The 24,484-nt window shown below is 48.9% G+C and overlaps 1 long non-coding RNA gene across 1 annotated transcript; it reads left to right on the forward strand.

The window, feature by feature from the left end:
- The first annotated feature begins 17,144 nt into the window (after nt 1-17,144).
- Nucleotides 17,145-19,845, forward strand: LOC123182202 (uncharacterized). Its single transcript, XR_006492058.1, has 2 exons — nt 17,145-17,609; nt 18,640-19,845. It is a non-coding gene; the product is annotated as an uncharacterized lncRNA (long non-coding RNA).
- Nucleotides 19,846-24,484: the final 4,639 nt, after the last annotated feature.

Genomic DNA, 24,484 nt, shown 5'->3' on the forward strand with positions numbered 1-24,484 from the left:
GCATATAAAGAAAATTGAAACACATGACAATTTTCTCTGTTGTATCATGACAAAAAAAAATTAGCATGGCAAATCGTTCTGTTACAACACGGCAAATCTCACCGGAGTGATTTACGGGAACGCTCTCCGTGTGACGATGGTCGCTCGAATGCTTCTTTCTTCCGCGCGCTGTCCAGTCGAGGCCGAAAGCCCGGTGCCGCCGGCGGTGCCTTTCAGCGCATACCCTCGCTGCGCCCCCCGACATGTATTCCTCCTCCCCCTCCTTTCCACCGCCCCCGTCTCGAGGTGTCCACGCGCCATGCATATTCTTCCGCCGACCCTTGTCATGCCCGGACCAAAGCTGCCTACATGGATCCAAAGACAGGCAGAAATTTTCTAACCAGAATTAAACTAGCAATTAACAGCCAACGACCATCTCCTGGTGTGTGTGAACCGTGGCACGCAGGAGTACTCCGTACGTAGGCCGGGGTGGTGGATTAGTACGTTTGTTCTACTCATCACCCGCTGATGGGGGCTGTTGTTTGGAGCCTCTCTGGTGGAGGTTTTCGCGGTGGATGCATCCGGCGTGCCGATGGGTGACGGACGGAACGGGAATTGGATCCCTCGCTGTCACGCCCCCACGCTGCGGTCCCCGTACGACGTGACCAACTACCACCCCCCACCTCCGCCGTCTGCTAGCTCCTCTCCCCGGTGGCTTGTATATGTACGTGTAGTATGTGCTACGTGTTGTGCACGCCGCTTAATTAGTTACCGACTGGAATTTTGTATGGTGCTCTATCTACGTATGATGCTTGCAATGGAGGATTCCCTCTTTGCAGGCGTGTTGTTACTGCCTGGCTCTCCCCGTCGCGGCCACGAACATGTACCAAGCCATGTGTTCCAACAGGCGGCTACACTGGCACCGCCGCTAGAATCTACTCCCTCCGTCTCATAATGTAAGACGTTTTTGACACTACACTAGTATAAAAAACGTCTTATATTATGGGACGAGGGAGTAACTAGCAGGAGTAGCACGTACGTGTAGCTCGGCCTGCCATGCTCATCTGTATGGTTTGACAAACTATTTTTCAGTGAAAGCGCCGTGGGGGTGCCCTTTTGCCTGATGTTACCGGAGAAAAGGAGCGGTGGAGCGTCGCCCGACGGCTCACCGGGAGAACTTCACCTCCGTCCGGCGTCCTGCATGTGGTGATTTCTTTCACATGCTCGTGCGTACGTACGTGTGGGGGAAGGCAGGTGCAGGAATCCTGGTTGTCTCGTCCGGAGCGGCGTGCGGTGTCGAGTGGGGATTGAGGACTCGCGCTCGCCGGAATAATTAAAGCGGACGACCCGGGGCCGGAGGGCGAACTCGCGTACCTTTCAGATCGGTTGGTGTTCAAAGTGTCAAAGTTGCTCCGGATTTGCTGCGCCGGCCAAAGAGCACAGCTGAGAATGAACTTCAGCTACAAGTTACTGTTGTACTACTCAAGCTCATAAGGCCAACTCCACCGCGCGACCCCAAACGGACGTCCGTTTTGTCCGGATTCTGTCTGTTTGGGTAGGGCAATGGGGTCGTGTCCGGGCGTGTCCTGGGATGCGGTGGCCGTGCGTCCAGCGCGCCGCCGCATCCGTTTGCCCCATCCTGTCCGTCAGGGCAAAAACTGCCCATATTTTCATCAAAACTAGTTTGCACGTCCAAATATTTGTCTGAAAATTAAAATAGTTTTACAACCCAATTGAAATTGTCTCTAATAAAATAGTTCTACAACCAAATCAAAATTGTCTTGACTGACATAAAATGAACCAATACGTGTATTGGTTGCCAATGTGATCCCACACGTGCTCAACCAAGTCATTTTGAAGATTCACTCCGTGAGCTGCGTGAATTGAGCCCCTGCACCAAGACCTGGCCACATTTGAACAATTTGTCCAATTCCACCGTGAGCTGCGTGATTGGGTCATGAGCAACCACTCCCTCTCGGATACGATTGAACACATGCCTTGCCATTCGAAAACGGCGACGGAATTTATCCGGCTTGAAGAGCGGGGTGTTGGAAAAGTAATCGGCATAGAGCAGTGTGTGGCCTCTCTCCCTGTTGCGGTTCAGGTTCGGAGCACGGCCAGGGACTGGCCCCTGTACCGAGGAAGCTGCCGTTGAATGTGGTCGTGAACGACCAATGCAACCACCACAAGATCTTCATCATCCGACGACGAATCGCCCGATGAACAAAGGAAGTGATGGCAGAAAAACTCATCTCCACTGTCCATACCTTTGTGGGCAAAATGTCGAACACCTTGCGGTCGTGGTGGCAAAGAGGCCGCGATGATCACCTCGACGCAGCAGGGGTGGTTGCCGGCCGGCTACTAGCCGCTCTGGAGCTCTCGTGGTACGCCGTGGTACGTCGCCGGCGGTTGTGTCCCCTCTGCCACCGGCAAAGACGGCGACGGCCAAACCTCCTCCGATCGACGGCCAAAACTACGGCGAAAGCTCGGGCGTGTTGGCGGCCATGTCAAGACATTGTTTGGTATGGACGCCCGTGGCAGGAGGTGACCGGAGAATAGCGGCGGCGCCGGCGGGGGGCGGGGCGGGGAGAGGGGGTGGAGGCGTTGGAAGCGAAGGGACTGCTAGTGTCCCCGACAGGCGGGCCACGAGAGGACAAGGGCGTGCGGCGAGCCCGTCCGCGCGATGTCCGTTTGACCCCAAACTCGGCGCAAGTTTGGCCGGGATGGGTCGAAAACGGACGAAATCCGGATATTTGTCCGTTTGAGGCCGCGCGTTGGGCCGCGCTATTCGTCTGTTCTACACCAAATAGACACACCCGGACAAGATGGGGTCGCGCGGTGGAGTTGGGCTAAGATTATCCGGAGAGCAAAAAGTGCACCGCCAGCTAGCTGAATATGTTCACCACGTTCATAGCTAACTGAGAGTAAGTAAGGACGGGCGGCGTAGAGGATCCAGGATTCAAACGATGGCACTTTGGGTCTAATTTAACCGGTACGGCTTGCGATCTACTCCTCGTACTTGTGTTGCCAGCCAATGGCAAGGCCGGCTCACAACTCAGAGCCGGTGGCACCAATCATTAGTGACAAGCCGTTTGATTAACAACTCATAGCAAACCACGGGGGGACACGTAAACACCGTACTCGTCAACAGTCCAATGGGATCTGCATACATTTCCCCAAAAAAACGTACTCCTACGGCCTAAACAATCACCCGTCCGCCCAATCGCACGCCAATGACGGCATGGCACCTCGCGATCCGCACTCGTATTTTATCCTAAGCTACTGGACAATTTCTACGTGACCACTGTACAATGCCCAAGAGAAAGAGAACTCTTTTGACCAAGGCCCATACCCGTAGAAAATAGAGGTAGCGGCCCTTATTATATCTTGGCGCTGCAAGTAGACCCTAGTCCTGTCACTTGTCATTGTTGTCAAGATGGCCCCGTAGGGAGTATATATACTAATATACAATACAATATTGTTGCCAATTTTGAGCTGCCCGCTTGATTCTGCTGAGCTGCGAAATGGCAGCACAGGTACAATTATTAGGTCTATTTATAAGCGTTCTCAGGCGCATGCTTGCAAGGAGCGATCCAAACTGGCCAGATGTATCTTGCCTGCGCAGCGCGGGAACCTCTTTCCTGGCCTCCTTTTGGTATGGATCCAACGGCGAGGGGTTTGCTCTTCGGGGCAACGAAGGGATGCCATGGCGGCAAGCAAATAAACTAGTCCTGAATCGTGAGTTCTGATGCCCCCATCACATGACCTCACGTACAACCGAACCGGCGTTTTGGAAGCATGCAGGCTCGATTGCCAGGGGAGAAAGAAAGTACACCCAATGCTGACAAGAGAGAGACTCGGCAGGAGGGAAGGGAAGATTCCCCCTCCTTTTTATTTATTTATTCCGGAAAAGTGGCTTTGCGAGGACGAGGGAAAATGTGACATCTTGGGAGAAGGAATCTCGCGTGCGGTGGTTGGCATCGGCGACAGTTCATGCGGCTGGACGTTGCGGGGCGTGGTGCAGAGCATCTGTCGCCGGTTATCTCTACTCCTAATGTCTCAGTTGGTAGTTTCGTTCCGAATTTATTTTCGTCCCACTACTATTGTCGTGGAATTGTCACGGCAGATGTCCTCGTGCAAGGATTTAGTCGTGGAGCCATCGCAGCTAGGAAGCTTAAAGGGGTTAAACGGGACAAGGAACACAAGGGTTATACTGGTTCGGCCCCTTACGGTGAAGGTAAAAACCTACGTCCAGTTGAGGTGGTATTGATTAGGGTTTCGACGACCAGGAGCTAAACCGTCCTGCCTGGTTATCGATTTTGCCCTTACTTGTCCCTAAACCGCCGCCGGGTCGTTTCTTTATATAGAGAGGTTGACGCTCAGCGGCTCTCAGAGTCCCGGCCGGCTCATAACAGTGTCCGGCTCGGACTCCTAACTATTCTTGCCTTACACTACAAGTTTCACCATAACGGCGGTTATCACTACGGGCCTTAAGCCATCTCCGGGTCTTAAGCCCATTATTGACCCGCCGTTTTCAAGTTTGGTACTGGGCTTCACGTGATGACCATCATGACGTAACCCGGCCCCTCCTGGGCGGGTGACTCCAATGGTTATATCCTCAACATTAGGCCCCAGATTGATTTGAACTGGTTCATGTCAATCTTCAATCCCTTTGAGAGAAAATCTTCCGGCTTATATTTGTGCGAAGGTTATAACCCGCCGTGACGTCATCTTCTGGATTCCTGGTAACCTGCCATGACGTCATCTTTCATTAAATTCATTTTTTTATTCTGTCATACTCCAACGGATCTTTATCTTTAATGGCCATCCCGAAAATCGAGGCGCTTCTGTGGTGAGATAATCACGCCTTGGCCTCCTCGTTTCTCGCGCCCACTTATCAGCCTCACCTTATAAATAGGCCCGGCCCGTAAGCCCTCATTTACTTATCTCCTCCATCGTCTTCCTCCTCTGGCGCCCGAGAGCTCGAGCTTCGCCGCCGCCGACACTCTCCTGGTATTCGTCAACCTCGGCCGCTGCATCACCCTGACCTGTCTAGAGAAACGGCGGCGACCTCCGCGACTCATCAGCACCCGTAAGTCTTTGCCACTCCATAGAGTAGATCCGCATTAGGGTTTTTGCTGTTCTCCCCTGTTCTTCGCAGTTCGTCGCCATTTCTTCACAATTTCTTCTACACGGCCCCCTTAGATCCAGAAACCATATAGAACTCGTGCGGCTGTGGTTTCGCACCCATTTTCAATAGTAGCATGTCCCCTTTACTTGCAAAGAGATCCCCTTAGAGCTCATGAACTTCTCTATATCAGCTTTTTAGGTCTAGAATTTTTTTCTTTCCAGTCGATCGTTTGATCCAAAATAATTACTGCGGTCTGTGAAACTTGTTTGCGCCACACTTAGTCAAAAATTGCATCTGTTAGCTATGGCGGCTCATATCTCCGGCTTAAGAGAGGCCATGCGCTGTGAAATTTCCGGCTTATTTATGATAGAGTTTTAAACAACCTGAATTACTCACGATGCCCACAGCGGCTTAGATAACCCGACACAATCAGCGATATGTCATTAGGCCCCTTCATAAGCCGCCATCTTGAATACTGAACTGTAAACTTCCTCCGGCTTATAGTTGAACCGGACATTTCCTTTTGTCATAGGCTTTCGTCTTTCACAATGCCGCCCAAGGCTCCCAAGGCACCCATCACATGCAACTGGATGAGCTCCAACGTTACTGATGATACTTTAGCTGATTTCGTGAAAATGGGTTATCTGCCAAAAAAGGAGGTCATGTCCTATCGTGCCCCTGACCCGTCGGAAGAAAGACCTCAACCAAGAGATGGCGAGGTTGTGATATTTGCTGATCACATGAGCCGGGGCTTCGCACCGCCCGGCTCAAAATTCTTTAGGGATGTTCTGAACTTCTTCGATCTGCGGCCGCAAGACATAGGACCCAATTCCGTGTCAAATATTTGCAACTTTCAAGTATTCTGCGAAGTATATCTTGGAGAAGAGCCCAACCTACTGCTCTTTAGGGAGCTGTTTTATCTGAACCGCCAGAACAAGTGCGCCAACGGGCCGAGCTTGGAACTTGGTGGAATCTCCATTCAACGACGGAGAGATTGCCTCTTTCCTTATGCTGAGCCGCCAAGCCACCCAAAGGACTGGAACCAGACATGGTTCTACTGCCAGGATACTTCTCCGGCTGATGAGAACCCTCTGCCCGGCTTTCACGCCCTGCGTCTGGAACCAAATCACCCCCTGCCAGACAAACTATCTCAAGCTGAGCGTCAACCACTGATCCCCACCATCAACAAGATTAAGGCTCTTCTGGGAAATGGCCTCAACGGCATTGATCTGGTCCGGGTCTGGATTTCTTGGCGGGTGATCCCCTTGAGCCGCCGCCCCGGCTTAATGTGTGATTACACGGGCCGGAAGGATGACCCTCTGCGGCACAGCCCCAACGATCTACCTGAGGACGTCGTGGACGACATGACCAAGTCCCTCTTGAACGAGAGCTTAGCAGACTGCGGGAGGACCGGCTTAAACCCCTTCTGCCAAGCTAACCCGGCTCTGGCGGTAAGCTACCAATCTGAGCACTTTACTTTCCATTTTAACAGTTTTCGTTTTAACTTCAAGGAAACCTTTATTGCATTTTTTCAGGCTAATGACAAGTTCTGGAAGGTCAAGTATGACCATGAGGCTGCTAAAAAAGCCAGGAAGGCTAAGAAAGCCGCCAGGAGAGCCCCTCCCCGCAAGAAGGGAAGTAGGCCTAGCGCCTTAGAGCTGCTTCAGTTGGATGATAGCTCCGAGTCAGAGGTAGCTCTTGATTCTTTAGACTCTTCTTTTGTTCTTCGTCTGTTTTTTAACCACCTTATTGACTTGATCATCCGCAGGATGATACCGGAGCGAGTAACCCGGTGACTGAAGAGGTAACTATACTTTCCTCCGACTCGGACCCCTTGCCAAGACTGAAAGTCCGAAGAGTAACCCGGAAAGTAAGATTTTCGCATCCTTTAGCTTATCAAGATCCTCAATTTCTTTTGAAGCAGCAGATTCATGAGAGCCGGAGGCAAACCCGAGCCAGCAAGGATGCAGACCTCTCCTCCGGCTTACCCGAGGCATCCAGAAAGCGCCGGACTGAGGTTATCTCGAACTTATACCCTTTTCATCCTTTAGCGGGCGTCACCCGTCAACCACTCAATTCGTCTGATTCAAACTACCAGGAAACTTCACCTTCCTCTGGTGACTCCATGCAATCTAACCTGCCGGCTTTCAAGACCGCACCCGGGTAATGATAATCATCTCATTTGTGCTTATCTTATCTATGTTTTTTGTACTAACCTTTTGTCCTTTCAGTGCTCAAGCAAAGCTCAGCAAGAGAGCGAAGAAAACTAAGCCGGTCGAAGAGCCAGTCTTGACTGAACCGGAGGCTTCTGCTCATGAGCCGCCGTCTGCCTCAGCCCCTGAAACCACCGCTCCAACTGACGAGCAAGTCATAGAGGGTTCTAATAACCCGGAGATCCCCAGCCCGGCTCAACCAGTCGATGACCCGGACGTTGTAATCACCCGGACAGAGTTTGTCGAGCCGGGGAGACCCACTGTGCTGGCTAAATGCTCTGCCAAGGAAGAGCTGCTAGAGCACCGCAGGGCCAAGCTGGACATCACCAACTATGCTAACTTGAGCATTGGAGATATCGTCTCCGGCTATGTTAACCAGGTGCACAACAGCCGGGACCTGGAGATTGACATGGTAAAGCAGATACAGCAAAAATCTGAGGTACAACTCGCTTGCTTACTCCATAGTCATTCTTACCATGCTAGCCCCCAAGTCTATTACTTATGATAGAATATGTTGTAGACTTAACTTCCGGCTTACCTTCATGATCCGGCAATTATAAATAGAATCTTTCAGCATACATTAGCCCCCAAGTGCCAAGTGTCTGTGCTTGCAGAGTGCTTGGGACTTTAATATTGCATGATAACTTCTTAAACTGTAACCCGGAATCTATACAGGCTGCCTGCAAAACATTGGAATCTGAAATCTCTGAACTGAAGAACCGCCTGAAGACTCAGGAAACTGAGACCCGGAAGGCCAATGCCAAATTTGAGTTCAGTGTTGCTGCACAGGAAAAGCTGAAGAAGAAATTTGAAACGGAAAGAAAGACTTGGGCCGAGGAGAGAACTGCCTTGCTCAGCCGGGCCGAACAAGCAGAAGCTGCTCTGACTGAGCGAACCGCCGAACTCTCCGGCTTAAAACGCCATGTGTCACAGATGGTCTCCGCAATCTTCGATGAGTCATTTTGCCAGCCTTTAACAAGTTTGGATGTTTGCTGTCTTATAAGTCCCACCATTGCCATTCAGCTCACCTGACTTTGTTAAACAGGTCCCAGAAGCTCCAACCTGAATCAGAGTGTTCTGACCAAGCTGAAGGCCATGTACACATTGGTGGAGCAACTCTACACCGGGTCACAGCGTGCGTTAGCCGTTGTGGCTCTATCCAACGAGGTTCCGACTCACCTGGCGGACGTACTCAGGCGGCTTGCCGTTCTTCCTCAGCGCTTCCAAGAGCTAAGACGGGCCTCTGCAAGAGCCGGAGCTATAGCTGCGCTGAGCCGGGCCAAGGCTTTTCTCCCGGAGCTAGACCCGGCCGACATAGCTCTTGGATATCCCAGCCTGAAGGAAGATGGCACCCCCTTTGACCAGAAAGACTTCGCCGCCTGTGTGAAGAGCGTGCGCCCGGTGGCTACCCTGATTGGGAACGACATCGACCTTACCAAGTATCAGCCGGGCTATGACGCGGAAAATGAGAGGATCCCCACTCCACGCTATGAAGCAATCAGCTTGATCCCTCCGACTCGTAAGCATACCTTCGCCCCAGAAGTTGACCCGGCCGGGTTAATTGATGACGAGGCTCAATTTGAAGCTTTGAGCGGCATTGACTGGAAATCATCAACCTTCCAGGTCATGGAATCAGCCGGAGGAGCGGAGAGGGATGAGCCGGAAGCTTCGACCCAACAAACATCTTGATTTCCAGGCGGCTCATGGTTACACTTTAAAACAATGCCTCACCTTTTGGACTCGGGCAGTCTTGTAATAGAGTAGGACAAACACTTAATTCTGTCGTGCCATCGTGCACATGTTGAATGCTTAACCCCATTTAAGCTGCTTCTTCATATTCCTCCGGGTTATAATAGACCATTTATTTTCCTTAAGTTTGAAGAACTGTCTTTAACCATCCTGCATAGAAAACAAATCACAAGTCTCTGAGCGGCTTACCGCACTGAGAATTATAGACTTTATATATAACCCGGAATATGAACCAAAGTCACCAAAGACTGGCCCTCAATTATATCCTCGATGTAACCATAATAGCATACTTACAAGCCTTCAAGTATACTTCCGGTTTATGTAACCCGAATAATGAGATTAAGACCTCAACTCGGGTTCACCAGCATCGATAATGCTTATTGTATGCTAACAACATTGTTAACCAAAGTTAAGCCGGCGGAGCAAGAACCGCCGCACACTGTTGATATTATCAAAACAACTTGTTGCAAACCAAAAGATCAAAACTTAAGGGCTTCTGATTCGAATACGACCAGAGAACCGTCCCAAAGGGGTTAAGCTAAGATTCGAATGCGATCATATAGCCCCCAGTGGGTTTGGCGTTGCCGATCAAGAGGGTACCGACAGCTATGTTCTCTTAGGTTCGAATACGACCCATGTTTGAACAGGAAGCCCCCAAATGACTTTAAGAGTTGTTTAACGACGCTGATTCGAATACGATCCACGTCGGTTCCCAAAGGGGGTTGAACTATGATTCAAATATGATCAAGGAAAACTCCCCAATGAGCTCGGCAGTTTGGCAATCAAGTGGGTCTCGACAGCTATGTTCTCTTTGGTTCGAATACGACCTATGTTTGAACAGGAAGCCCCTAGGTGATTATATTGTTAACAGCTAGATTCGAATACGATCATAAGCCGGATCCACCTCCAAGTGACCATGTGATGTTGTAATGGAAATAACACGTTTACCTTTGGAGGAAAAAAAAGGACGGAGGTCCTGCTTTATTATTTATCATAATATATACATGGCTATAGAAATATGTACATTAAAAGAGCCGGTGGCTCAAGTGTAATAAGGCCGAAGCTGAGCTATGTTCCACGGCCGACGGGTCTCTTCCTCCGACTTACGTGAATCTTTGTGCTCCCGAACATCGATAAGGTAGTATGACCCGTTGTGCAAGTTCTTGCTGACCACAAAGGGCCCTTCCCAAGGCGGGGATAACTTGTGTGCATCTGTTTGATCTTGGATAAGCCGGAGCACCAGATCACCTTCCTGGAAGACCCGGGACTTAACCCGGCAGCTGTGATAACGGCACAAGTCTTGTTGGTAAATCGCTGAGCGAGCTGCTGCCACATCACGCTGTTCGTCCAACAAGTCAAGAGCATCTTGGCGCGCCCGCTCGTTATCCGCCTCAACATAAGCCGCCACTCGAGGTGAGTCATGACGGATGTCGCTAGGGAGGACTGCTTCCGCTCCATAAACCATGAAGAAAGGCGTGTAACCCGTAGATCTGTTAGGAGTAGTATTGATGCTCCATAACACGGAGGGTAACTCTTCCACCCAACAACCCGGCGTCCGTTGCAGGGGGACCAAAAGCCGGGGCTTGATACCCTTCAAGATCTCCTGATTAGCTCTCTCAGTTTGACCATTGGATTGAGTGTGAGCCACTGATGAAACATCAAGTCGAATATGCTCTCGTTGACAAAACTCCTCCATGGCGCCCTTAGACAGATTGGTACCATTGTCAGTTATAATGCTGTGTGGAAAACCAAAGCGAAATATCACCCTTTTCATGAACTGAACTGCTGTGGCCGCGTCACACTTGCTAACTGGCTCTGCCTCAACCCACTTTGTGAACTTGTCAACTGCCACCAAGAGGTGGGTCTTCTTATCCTTGGATCTTTTAAAAGGCCCAACCATATCAAGCCCCCAGACCGAAAATGGCCAAGTAATTGGGTTCATCCTCAGCTCCTGAGCCGGCACATGAGCCCATCGCGAGAACCTCTGACAGCCGTCACATTTACTGACCAAGTCCTCCGCATCAGCATGAGCCGTCAGCCAATAAAAACCATGACGAAAAGCCTTGGCCACAAGGGATTTTGAGCCGGCATGATGGCCACAATCCCCCTCGTGAATCTCACGCAAAATATCTTGGCCTTCCTCAGGGGAAACACAACGCTAGAAAGTTTCAGTGACACTGCGACGATGCAGCTCACCATTGATAATTATCATTGACTTAGACCGCCGGGTTATTTGTCTGGCCAAAGTTTCATCCTCAGGCAACTCTCCCCGGGTCATGTAAGCCAAGTACGGTACTGTCCAGTCTGGGGTGATGTGGAGAGCCGCCACCAACTGTGCCTCCGGGTCAGGGACAGCCAAGTCTTCCTCTGTAGGCAACTTAACAGAAGGGTTATGCAAGATGTCCAAGAAAGTATTAGGTGGCACCGGCTTTCGCTGAGAGCCCAGCCGGCTTAATGCATCAGCCGCCTCGTTCTTCCTGCGATCGATGTGCTCTACTTGGTAACCCTGAAAGTGTCCAGCAATGGCATCAACTTCACGGCGATAAGCCGCCATGAGAGGGTCCTTGGAATCCCACTTGCCTGATACTTGTTGAGCCACTAAATCTGAGTCGCCAAAGCACCTTACCCGGCTCAAGCTCATCTCCTTAGCCATCCGAAGACCATGGAGCAAGGCCTCGTACTCAGCCGCATTGTTAGTACAGGGAAACATCAACCGTAGCACATAACGAAACTTGTCACCTTTAGGGGAAGTCAATACAACTCCAGGCCCCGAGCCCTCCAATTGCCTAGACCCATCGAAGTGAATAGTCCAATATGTATTATCCGGCTTCTCTTCAGGCACCTGCAGCTCTGTCCAATCGTTGATGAAATCCACCAATGCTTGAGATTTGACAGCAGTGCGTGGTACGTATTTCAGACCATGAGGCCCAAGCTCTATAGCCCACTTAGCCACTCTTCCTGTGGCTTCTTTGTTTTGGATGATATCTCCAAGGGGAGCAGAACTAACCACAGTGATGGGGTGACCCTGGACATAATGCTTAAGCTTCCGGCTTGCCATGAACACACCATAAACAGGCTTCTGCCAATGTGGATACCGCTGTTTGGACTCGATGAGCACTTCACTGACGTAGTAAACCGGCCGCTGAACCGGATACTCCTTACCCTCTTCCTTGCGCTCCACCACCATAGCCACACTGACGGCTCGTGTGTTAGCAGCTACATACAGTAATAAGGGCTCCTTGTCAACCGGAGCAGCAAGAACTGGGGGCTCAGCCAGCTGTCTCTTCAAATCCTCAAAAGCAGCATTAGCAGCATCATTCCAGATAAAGTCATCAGTTTTCTTCATCAACTGGTACAGTGGCATGGCCTTTTCACCCAAACGGCTTATAAACCGGCTCAAAGCAGCGATGCGGCCTGCCAGACGCTGGACGTCGTTTATACACGCCGGCTTAGCCAGAGAGGTGATTGCCTTGATTTTTTCCGGGTTAGCTTCAATGCCTCTGTTAGACACCAGGAAACCCAAGAGCTTGCCTGCGGGAACACCAAAAACACACTTGGCCGGGTTAAGCATCATCTTGTAAACCCGGAGATTATCAAAGGTTTCTCTAAGGTCATCTACCAGGGTCTCCTTCTCCCTGGACTTAACCACGATATCATCCACATAGGCATGAACATTGCGCCCAATCTGGTTATGAAGACAATTATGCACACAACGCTGATAAGTCGCCTGTGCACTCTTGAGTCCAAAAGGCATAGACACATAACAGAAGGCTCCAAAGGGAGTGATGAACGCCGTCTTCTCCTGGTCCTTAACTGCCATTTTAATCTGATGGTATCCAGAATAAGCATCCAAAAAACTTAAGCGCTCATAACCCGCCGTAGCATCAATGATTTGATCAATACGGGGGAGAGCAAAAGGATCAGCCGGACAAGCCTTGTTTAAGTCCGTGTAGTCCACACACATCTGCCAGGTGCCATTCTTCTTGAGCACGAGTACCGGGTTAGCTAACCATTCTGGATGAAAGACTTCGACAATAAACCCGGCCGCCAAGAGCCGGGCCACCTCCTCACCAATGGCCTTCCGCCTCTCCTCATTAAACCGCCGAAGGAATTGCCTGACCGGCTTAAATTTTGGATCAATATTGAGAGTGTGCTCAGCGAGTTCCCTAGGTACACCTGGCATGTCAGAAGGTTTCCATGCAAAAATGTCCCTGTTCTCACGGATGAACTCGATGAGCGCGCTTTCCTATTTCGGATCCAGATTGGCACTGATACTAAACTGCTGAGGTGAGTCACCTGGAACGAAGTCAACAAGTTTAGTCTCATCAGCTGACTTGAATTTCATCGCCGGCTCATGCTCCGTAGTCGGCTTTTTCAAAGATGTCATATCTGTCGGGTCAACATTGTCCTTGTAAAACTTCAACTCCTCTGTTGCACAAACAGATTTTGCATAAGCCGCGTCACCTTCCTCACACTCCAAGGCTATCTTTCGGCTGCCATGAACCGTAATGGTCCCACTGTGACCCAGCATCTTGAGCTGTAAATATACGTAACACGGCTGTGCCATGAATTTGGCGTAAGCCGGCCGCCCAAATATAGCATGATACGGACTTCTTATCTTGACCACCTCAAAGGTCAATTTTTCCGCCCTGTAGTTGTACTCATCTCCAAAGGCCACTTCCAGCTCGATCTTACCAACTGGATATGCCGACTTACCAGGCACCACACCGTGGAAAACAGTATTGGACTGGCTGAGGTTCTTATCAATCAACCCCATACGACGGAAGGTCTCATAATAGAGGATGTTGATGCTGCTGCCTCCATCCATGAGCACCTTAGTGAACTTATATCCTCCCACCTGAGGAGCCACCACCAGGGCCAGGTGACCCGGATTATCAACCCGGGGAGGGTGATCTTCCCGACTCCACACAATAGGCTGCTCAGACCATCTTAAATAGCGTGGAACCGCCGGCTCAACAGCATTCACAGCCCTCTTATGAAGCTTCTGATCTCGCTTACACAGACTGGTGGTAAACACATTATACTGTCCACCATTGAGCTGTTTTGGATTGGTCTGGTATCCCCCCTGCTGCTGTTGATGACCCTGGCCGGACTGCTGATTAAAGCCCCCTTGAACATTCTGAGGATTGGAATTTGAGCCGCCGCCCGGGCCATGAAAGCCGCCGGCGCCTGAGCCGCCGCCCGAGCCATTGTTGCCATTAAAGGCATTGGAATTCTTAAAGGCCTTCATGATTGCGCAATCTTTCCATAGATGAGTAGCTGGCTTCTCTCTAGAGCCGTGCCTTGGACAAGGTTCATTCAACAACTGCTCAAGCGTCGGGCCTGACCCGCCGGCTCGGGGAGGTGGCCTCCCCTTACGGCGTTGGTTGTTGCCCTGTGAGCTGGCGTTGGCCACAAACTCTATGCTGCCATTAGCCTTACGCTTGCTACCTCCTTGGTTCGCCGGGTTATGCTGAGGACCCTTGCCATTGTCGTTCTTCTTTCCCTTCCCTGTCCTTTCATCATCTGACGCGGGGTCCTTGGTACTATCAGAGTCGGCGTACTTGACGAGAGCCGCCATCAGCGTACCCATATCATTGCAATCACGCTTGAGCCGCCCGAGTTTCATCTTCAGGGGCAGGAAATGACAATTCTGCTCCAACATTAAGACTGCAGAGCCGGCATCCATCTTATCAGATGAATGTATTATCTCTTTGACCCGGCGAACCCAATGGGTTGTAGACTCACCCTCCTGCTGTTTACAGTTAGTCAAGTCCACAATTGACATAGACTGCCTACAGGTATCTTTGAAGTTTTGGATGAACCGGGCTTTTAGCTCAGCCCAAGACCCGATAGAATTCGGTGGCAGCCCTTTCAACCAAGTGCGGCCAGTCCCATCTAACATCATGGTGAAGTACTTGGCCATTGCCGCTTCGCTGACCTCCAGCAACTCCATGGCCATCTCGTAACTCTCGATCCAGGCTCCGGGTTGTAAGTCAGCTGTGTAATTAGGCAACTTCCTAGGCCCTTTGAAATCCTTGGACAGACGTTCATTGCGGAGAGCCGGCACCAGACAAGGGACACCTCCAGTCCTCGTAGGTATACCCACGTCGACGGAAGCCGTCGGATAAGCCGGGGGTGACTGGTAAGCCGTCAACTGAGGCACCTGGTCCGCCTCTTGCCGTGCTCTGTCTTGGTCTACCGCGTGAAAGGCTCCGTTATGAGCCGGGCCATGGCCAGGAGGCAAGTCATGGCGTCGGACATTACTTGAGCCGGTTGCTGAGACCATGTGTCTGCTATAACTCGGGCTCCGGCCTGGACGAGGGGTTGAATGGATCCTGTCCCGGCTATAAGAATATGCCTCTTGTTGCGCCAGAGCCGTCTGAAGGAGTTCCCTGACCCGGCGGGTTTCAACCGCCGTCGGAGAGTCACCATCAATTGGGAGAGCCGCCAGCCGCGCCGCCGCGGCGACCATGTTTTCCAACGGGTTGGCATAATGACCCGGTGGTATTGGCACGTACTGAGGCGGGGCAGGGTTCACCCGGGGAGGTCCCATCACTTGGGGCTGAATTGGCGTTCCAGCCCCGGGCACTATGACCTCTGGCGGGTTACTAGGCCCTGCCCCAGGCGTGTTGAAGAGGTTTCGAGGATCGTAAACCGGAGGGAGTCGAGATTGGGCCTTTTGATGCCTCCTTCTCATGACCTCATTGGACGCGTTTTGATCCATCGTGAGCCGGAAAGATTGTGCCTGGATCAGCTGAGTCTGGGCGTCGAGAGCCGCCCTCTCTGCAGCCATCCTGATCCCCTCCGCCGCCAGATCCTCCTTGGCTTTTGCTAGATCAAACTTTAACTGTGCCACCTCCGTGTCATGCTGAACTTGATCCGCCGGGGCAACCGTAGCGGTCAACAAGACCGTCATCTTGTCTGTGAGATCCATCAGCACCTGAGCCGGCGAGGGCACAGGGCTTCCTGACCCGGCGGCGGGGCTTTGAACAGGTTGTGCGCCGGCCATGAAGATCCCAACCCGGCTCGGCGGCTCAAAGGGGTCTGGAACGCTGTCTCCATCGGAACAACCCCTGAGCCTGCCATCTTGAAGTTGATACAACGAGTTTGACTCATCCGTAAACGACTCGCCGTCAGAGCCGGCGGCCGTCTCATCACCAGATCCAGATCCTTTAGAGAGTCCTCCATGGACACATCCCACGAAAGCATGCTTCAAGGCAGGTAGAGCCCGGGCGGGTCGTGCACGCTAAGCCGTCTCGATGAGATCGGCGCAGAGATCCGGCTCAGGGCCCGCCTCACCAATCTTGCCAATGAAGACATGAATTCCGCCGAAGGGGACCCGGTACCCGTACTCGACTGAGCCGGCGTCGGGGCCCCAGTTTGCATCATCAATGTAGAGCTTGCCGTGACGACTCTTGGTCATCTGGCCCACAGCGTATCCCTTGAGCCCTTCGAAGCTGCCCTTCAAGAACTCAAATCCACCGTGCGCTGGCCCCACGGTGGGCGCCAACTGTCGTGGAATTGTCACGGCAGATGTCCTCGTGCAAGGACTTAGTCATGGAGCCATCGCAGCTAGGAAGCTTAAAGGGGTTAAACGGGACAAGGAACACGAGGGTTATACTGGTTCGGCCCCTTATGGTGAAGGTAAAAACCTACGTCCAGTTGAGGTGGTATTGATTAGGGTTTCGACGACCAGGAGCTAAACCGTCCTGCCTGGTTATCGATTTTTCCCTTACTTGTCCCTAAACCGCCGCCGGGTCGTCCCTTTATATAGAGAGGTTGACGCCCAGTGGCTCTCAGAGTCCCGGCCGGCTCATAACAGTGTCTGGCTCGGACTCCTAACTATTCTTGCCTTACACTACAAGTTTCACCATAACGGCGGTTATCCCTTAAGCCATCTCCGGGTCTTAAGCCCATTATTGACCCACCGTCTTCAAGTTTGGTACTGGGCTTCACGTGATGACCATCATGACGTAACCCGGCCCCTCCTGGGCGGGTGACTCCAATGATTATATCCTCAACAACTATCGTTCGGTTTTTTTCGTAAGTTTTTTTCGTTCTGTCCACCACCTCTCCTCCGCTGGTTTTACCGTCGCGACACAACCAATCCCTCGCTAGCCCTACCTCGTCTCTCGTCTCCAGTCGCAGCCGCCGCCGCCGCACCCCAATCCAACCCCGCCGCCGGCGATCTCCTCGCCCCCCTGCGCCGCCGCCATCAACCTTCTGTTCCTCTCCCAAGGGAATCCCAAGGGAAGGGAAGGCAAGGGAAGGGAAGGGAAGGGAAGGGAGAGGGAGCGCCCAGATCCACGGCGGCATCAGGCACCATCGTCGACCTGGTCCGCGTCCGTCCTCGAGGGAGGTCGGCCATGGAGGTCCGACCCGGCCCGGCAGCAGCCATGGACGGACGGAGACGCCCCAAACCCTACCCTCAAGGACGACGCCTCAACCTTCAACCGGATCTTCCACCACACCACATCGGCCTCCCTGATTTCACGCAGGAGCTCCGCTGCTTCCAGAACGTCACCTGCTACCAGGTACGTCTACGTGCGTGGAGTTGTCTTCTTTTCTTACTCAATTCATAATTGTTCAATTTTAATGTCATTTCTGAAGTCGAAATGCACTGATTTTATTAGGGATTTTAGCACTGCTTAAATTTAGGGGGAAATTAATTTTAGTTTCCGTTTGGTCGATGGACTGGATATGTAGTCTAATTCGCAATCCCCTTTGTGACATATTCAGTTTGTGATATTTTATAATTGATCAATCTGTAATCCCTAATTCTTTTTAATTAAAAATTCAGGAGGCGAAGCTCTCTTTTACGATTTTGTGATGTTCTTATTGATTGTGCCTTCAGTATGCCTCCCTAAACTCTAGCTCGATCATGAGAGAGAGAGAGAGAGAATTCAGAGAGGAAGAACACGCAGGGACACTGGAGTTTTTGTGTGTTGCGCTCTACATCTGCAGCTTTTCTGTTTTACCCTTTTTATTCATCAAGAGTACACGATCGTGCGTGAGCAACGTGCTCCACTATTGACCACGTCCATCCCCATGATCCGAGCTTCGTGTTGGGCCTACTACGACTAAGCCAAGGCGCACAAAACGCAACCAATTGGCGAGGAAAAACTGCTAATGGAAAAACGACTGGCTACTGACGAAACTGAATGTGTCTAGCGACACTTATCTGAAAAATGACTAAATTCAGAGAACGGCGAGGGAGACAGGGTTTAAGCCAACACAGTATTCTTGGTGGCTTCAGCAAGTAGTAATGCAACAGGCTAATGTGTGATTAGTGAAATTTGTGCAGCAAATAATAGTGTGGCAGGCCACGGTGTGTGATATTTGTAGTGCAATGGATGCTGAAATCTGTGTGTGCTATTTATATGTGCAATGTGCAGGCTGTGTGCAACTTCATGTGCAATTTCAGAATAGAATACTACTGTATCTAGCTCTGAATTACAAGAGATTATCAACACTTATATATTCAAAATGTACAAGTTCTGAATTAGAGTTGATTATGACCACTTTTTGTAAACATCCTTATATGTTTGTATTGTGTCCAAGAAGTTGTCATCTTTCGGAAGACAAAGTACGGGTTGAGTAAGCTGTTTGGTGTTGGAATCGGCGAGGTTGGTCATGTTGGTGGTATTCTCTTATGTGCACGCCTCTGAACACCCATCAAGGGGGAATGGTATGTTTCGATAATCCAATGATCAATTTCTGGTGGTACGTCATATTTTTCGTGGTAATGATGGTGTGTTTCCTTTTAGTTTGTGTCATGGTACTACCTTGTTCCTAACTTTGAAAAAAGAACCGATCAAGAGCATTAGTGAAACAACCTCTATCCAAAGAGAAAGGGTTAATCATGGATCTTCATAACTGATGCAAAGAATCGTCTAACTGTTTAGTAGCTCTGAGAGATAATTAACCCATTTGAGGTTTGGATATGCAATTTATGCCCTATATAGTAAACTAGAGGGCTCTTTCTGATTCTTTGTGTGTGTATAGATACCCAGGTTCTTAGCAATGAGCCGTTCTGGTTAATTCTTATGCATGTGGTTGCTATGCCTCTCTTAGTATTTCTGTGATTTTTCATGCATTTAGTTCTGCTTCCTATGCAAACATGGTGTTCAGTTCACTATCTTTTGTTGTGCACAATGCTTGGATATGCCCTACGGAGAATTCTCAAAATTCTTATTCTTTGAATTGTATAGCTTAGGAGCATTTGTTGTACATAAGCACATACAGAAATAAGATTTTATCTACTTCTGAGGATATGGTGGTAGAAACAACAAGGAGCATGACCAGGATAGGAGAGTACACAGGGCTCTGCCAGTGCACTACATCACAGATGTCATATGTAGGAATGATGGCATCAACTGTCATTTGCACGTTTACAGATTCACAATGGAGGTGAGATTGGTATATGCTTCATCAGCACAAGTCCTATGTAACGAAGTTGGATAATATACGATTCCTTACGAAAGACTAATTTCGAGAATGCATCTTTTGTGAGATTATTAGCTAGCTTGATTTGGATGCTGTTGGAATTGTTTTATTCTTTTAGGTGTCATGATCTCTAGCGGTAGCTAGCCTGGTTTGAAGGTGTTGATCCTTCACATCACATTCGGAACCGTTCGCTCTCTGGTTACGATTTGGCTGCCATGCAGCGGAATCTGGCTGAAAAAGTGAAACCAAACAGGGCCAAAAATTCTTCCAAGGTGCAAAATTTACCAAAATGAACTATAATGCTAATGATTTTTTTCCATTTAATTTCTTGGGAGTTTTCGCACATTAAATTCTTGCCGCAATCCCTCTATAAATTTTTAGGCGTTCTGAATTTTGATGTAGCCATTCGTCTCATAGCTGCAATCGGAAGGCCAAATTCAAAGTTCGGTCTTTTTCTGGAAACTGAAACGGTGGCATATAGTATTTTCTTTCAGTATATTATATCCTCTTGTTTTCTAGAGAACTGATCATACCTATCTTGCTCGATTTGTTTATGCTCTGCGTTTTACTGTGGGTGTCTCTTGACAAAAATGGATATGATTGAGAGGCGCTCCAAGGAGCAAGAGAAATCATGTGTAAATACAAGTGCACTTTGATTTTTTTGATGCCATTTATATAACTACAATATTAATGATGGTTGTACATAGAGTTTTAGACCTGTGGCTCTTTTGTTTACATTATGAGATGTTCGTTATCTAGGTAAAACTTGGGAACATGTATGGATGACAATACTATATGGATTTGATCATTTATTGACTAATTATACAGCGTATGAACTTATAGAGTTTAGAGTTGTTTATCATGTTCTAATGCTGGAGTTAAAAGTTTCATGTAGCTAATGCCATCATCTTTATAAAGAGCGGCAACATACTCCGTAAGTTTTCACCCTACTCTAGGAAGCCATTTCATCAGTTTTTGGCTTCTGACACACTCGGAGCAACAAATTTTGTGCTGCTAATTGTTCTGTCCTCTCTGTTCTCTCTCTTTGCACTTACTTGTGATTTTTGCTTATGTCCGCGTACAGATTTCATCCAGGAAATTTAGTCCTAGGGACTTTGATATACAATGATACACCAAAGCAAGCAAAGAAGCCAAAAGAAGTTAAATGTTTTTACCCGCTGCCGGCATCCGGTGAGCAGTTGCAGGTGTCAACCCACTAGTAGAAAACAGGGCTTTCGTTCGGGCCTGGCCAGCCCATTAGTCCCAGTTCGGCATGAACCGGGACCCATGGGGTGCATTAGTCCCGGTTCGTGAGCCCAGGGGGCCGGCCGGGCCACGTGGGCCACTGGTCCCGGTTCGTCTGGACCTTTTGGTCCCGGTTCAAGGCACGAACCGGGACCAATGCGCCTCGCCCCTGGCCCATGACGCCTTGAACCGGGACCAATGTGCCTCGCCCCTGGCCCATGACGATTAGTCCCGGTTTGTGCCACAAACCGGGACTAAAGGGTTGGTCCAGTTTAGTCCCACCTCGCCAACCGAAGGGCGCTCACACCGGTTTATAAGCCCGTCCCTCTCTGCCTTGTTGAGCTCAAAATGAAAATAGATGCCCTTATACAGGGAATTTGAGCTAAATTCATAGTGAGTTTCTCTAAAATTCATAGAAATTTATTATGAATTTAGGTTGAATTTTCTCTATAGGCGCATCTATGCTCATTTTTTATGTTGGGGTTGGCGATCTTTACAGACTTTTTGTGTGTTGAATATGCACCATTCAAAATCAGTCTCTGCTTTGAGTGGTTCATTTTGAACACACAAAAAGTCAGGAATTCAAATAAGTTCAAGAAAATGAAATCCCTTTGTAACAGACGAGTTTCCGTATGAATTCCTGATACTTTGAAACAGATTGTCCATTTTGTTCACGAAGTGCATCCACCTTTTGCCGGGACCCTCTCAACTTTCTTGCACATGCTATGTGGATGAAATGATGATACCATGCCAACTTTCAACCTTTTCAAAGTTCATTTGAAATGCTTTTCAATTTTAGGGTCTTATAGCTCAAAATAATTAGTAAATTCATGAAAAATAACAAATGAAGTCAGAAAGGATTGAAAAATGATGATGTGGCTTTGAATGGTGCATTTTGAACACACAAAAAGTCAGTAGTTCAAAGAAGTTTTAAAAAATGAAATCCCTTTGTAACAGACGAGTTTCCGTATGAAATCCTGATACTTTGAAAGAGATTGTCCGTTTTGTACACGAAGTGCATCCAGTTTTTGCCGTAACCCTCTCAACTTTCTTGCACATGCTATGTGGATGAAATGATGATACCATGCCAACTTTCAACCTTTTCAGAGTTCATTTGAAATGGTTTTCAATTTTATGGTCTTATAGCTCAAAATAATTAGTAAATGCATGAAAAATAACAAATGAAGTCAGAAAGGATTGAAAAATGATCATGTGGAGTCATCGGAGCGTTCGGCAGAGCAACTTCTTCGTTTGATTGATTTCCACCTAGGCCGAAAGGCCATAAGATATGTTTGGCCCACTTAGCATATTTAGATGGGCTATTGGTTGGGCTTTGACCCGATTCCATGGGAGCTCGTCACTAGTAGAAAAAGGGTCAAATGTGAAGCACATTAGTGCCGGTTTGATTTTGAGCCGGCACTAATGTGTCCATTAGTGCCGGTTCCAACGGCTAGGCAGGAGGAGCTCTTTAGTACCGGTTTGTGGCGAATCTTTAGCACAGGTTTGTGCCATGAACCGGTACTAATGAGGCTGTGGCCCCACGAGCACCTTTAGTACCGGTTCGTGGCACGAACCGGTACTAGAGTTTCTTACTAAGCTGTTTTTTAGTCCCACCTCGTGAAGAGAGAGGCACTAGGAGCGGTTTATAAGCCCTGAGTGCAGAGACGATGAAGAAGAGGCGCAATGCTCACCTTCACATTGCTTAGCTTCAAGCCTTGAGGAATAAGGTAGACTGCATGGAGCTATGTGCAGTGCAGTCTACACTATTCCAAAAGGCTTGAATCTAATTAACGAGCATTGCGCCTCTTTTTTATTTTTAATAACTTATTACAATTCCGGACTTCTTGTGTTACGGCAAAAACTGGATGCACTTTGTATACAAACTGGACAATCTCTTTCGAAGTATCAGGGCCTGTTTCGGACGAAAACTCATCTGTTACACCGGCACTTTATTTTTTAAACTTATTACAACTCCAGACTTTTTTTGCGTTCAGTAGGCACCATTCAAAGCGATGTCATCAATTTTCAACACTTTCTGACATCATTTGCTGTTTTCAGTCATTTACCGATTTATTTTCAGAGCTAAATGACCGTGAAATTGAAAATCGCAACAAAATGAACTCTGAAAATGTTGAAACTTGGCATGGTATCATCATTTAACCCACATAGCATGTGCAAGAGAGTAGAGAGGGTTACGACAAAAACTGGACGCACTTCGTGTACAAACTAGACAATCTCTTTCGGAGTATCAGGGCTTCGGACGAGAACTCATCTGTTACACCGGCACTTCATGTTTTTTAACCTTAATTGAACTCCAGACTATTTTTGCGTTCAGTACGCACCATTCAAAGCGACGTCATCAATTTCCAACATATTCTGACATCATTTGCTGTTTTTCAGTCGATTTGTTTAGAAACCTAAATGACCGTGAAATTGAAAATCGCTACAAAATGAACTCTGAAAATGTTGGAACTTGGCATGGTATCATCATTTCACCCGCATAGCATGTGCAAAAGAGTAGAGAGGGTCACGGCGAAAACTGGACGCACCTCGTGTACAAACTAGAGTTCATTTGAAATGCTTTTCAATTTTAGGGTCTTGTAGCTCAAAATAATTAGTAAATGCATGAAAAATAACAAATAAAATAAATAAGTAATTAGAAACAAAATAATATAAACTTTATTAAAATATATAAGTAGAAACAAAATAAAATAAACTTTAATAAAATTTATGAAACTAAAATTAACAAAGTATTTTCTCTTGAAAACATTATAAGAAACCTTTAGTATTATTGAAACTAAAATCATATAAAATTGATGCAACTAAAATTATGGAAGTATTTTCTGTTCAAAATCATTAAAAGCAAAAAGAATTTTCATAAAGAACTTTTTTTGATAGAAACTTTAATAGCAAAAAGAATTATCATAAAGTAAAATAAATAAGTAATTAGAAACAAAATAAAATAAATCAGTATTTTGTTGTAAGTAGAAACAAAATAAAATAAATAAAGCAAAAAAGAAAACAAAATAACTGGGAAAAAAATTAAAAAATGCCACCTACTCGGCCACCACGGCTTGAATACGACTAGAAACCCATGCATGGGCCAGGATTCAGGCCCGCAGAAGGCCCAGCAGGCCCACAGGCATATTAGTGCAAGATTAGGCCCAGAGGCCTACAGTTCGGAGGAGTTCAATGGAGATGGCGGGGCAGGGCTTATAAACAGGTCATGCCGCTCCTCGACTAGCGAGGTGGGACTAAACATCCCACCGCACCGCGGCTTTGGCAGGCGCAGGACATTGGTCCCGGTTGGTGCCACGAACCGGTACCAATGCCCCCTTTGGTCCCGGTTGGTGGCACCAACCAGAATCAATGCCCACCCTTTAGTCCCGATTGGTACCACCAACCGGGACCAAAGGTCTCTTGACCAAAGAGGGGCATTTGTCCCGGTCCGTGACAAGAACCGGGACTAAAGCTTCATGTATATAAGGCAAACTTGTGAAATTTTTTGGTTTGCATCTGGCGGTTCGCCCCCGACGACGCGCGCGGAGAGGACGCCGCCAGGCTGCCGGACGCCGTCGCCGTCGCCCCCGCCCCGGAGCCCACGCCAACGCCGTCGCCGTCGCCCGTGCCCTGCTCCGCGCGCCAACCCGGATCCTCTGCACGCCGATGCCGTCCGCTGCCCCCGCCGTCGCCCTAGCCGGCCGGCCCCGCTGTGAGC

The sequence above is a fragment of the Triticum aestivum genome, chromosome 1D (assembly GCF_018294505.1).
Source record: "Triticum aestivum cultivar Chinese Spring chromosome 1D, IWGSC CS RefSeq v2.1, whole genome shotgun sequence".
Lineage (NCBI taxonomy): Eukaryota > Viridiplantae > Streptophyta > Magnoliopsida > Poales > Poaceae > Triticum > Triticum aestivum.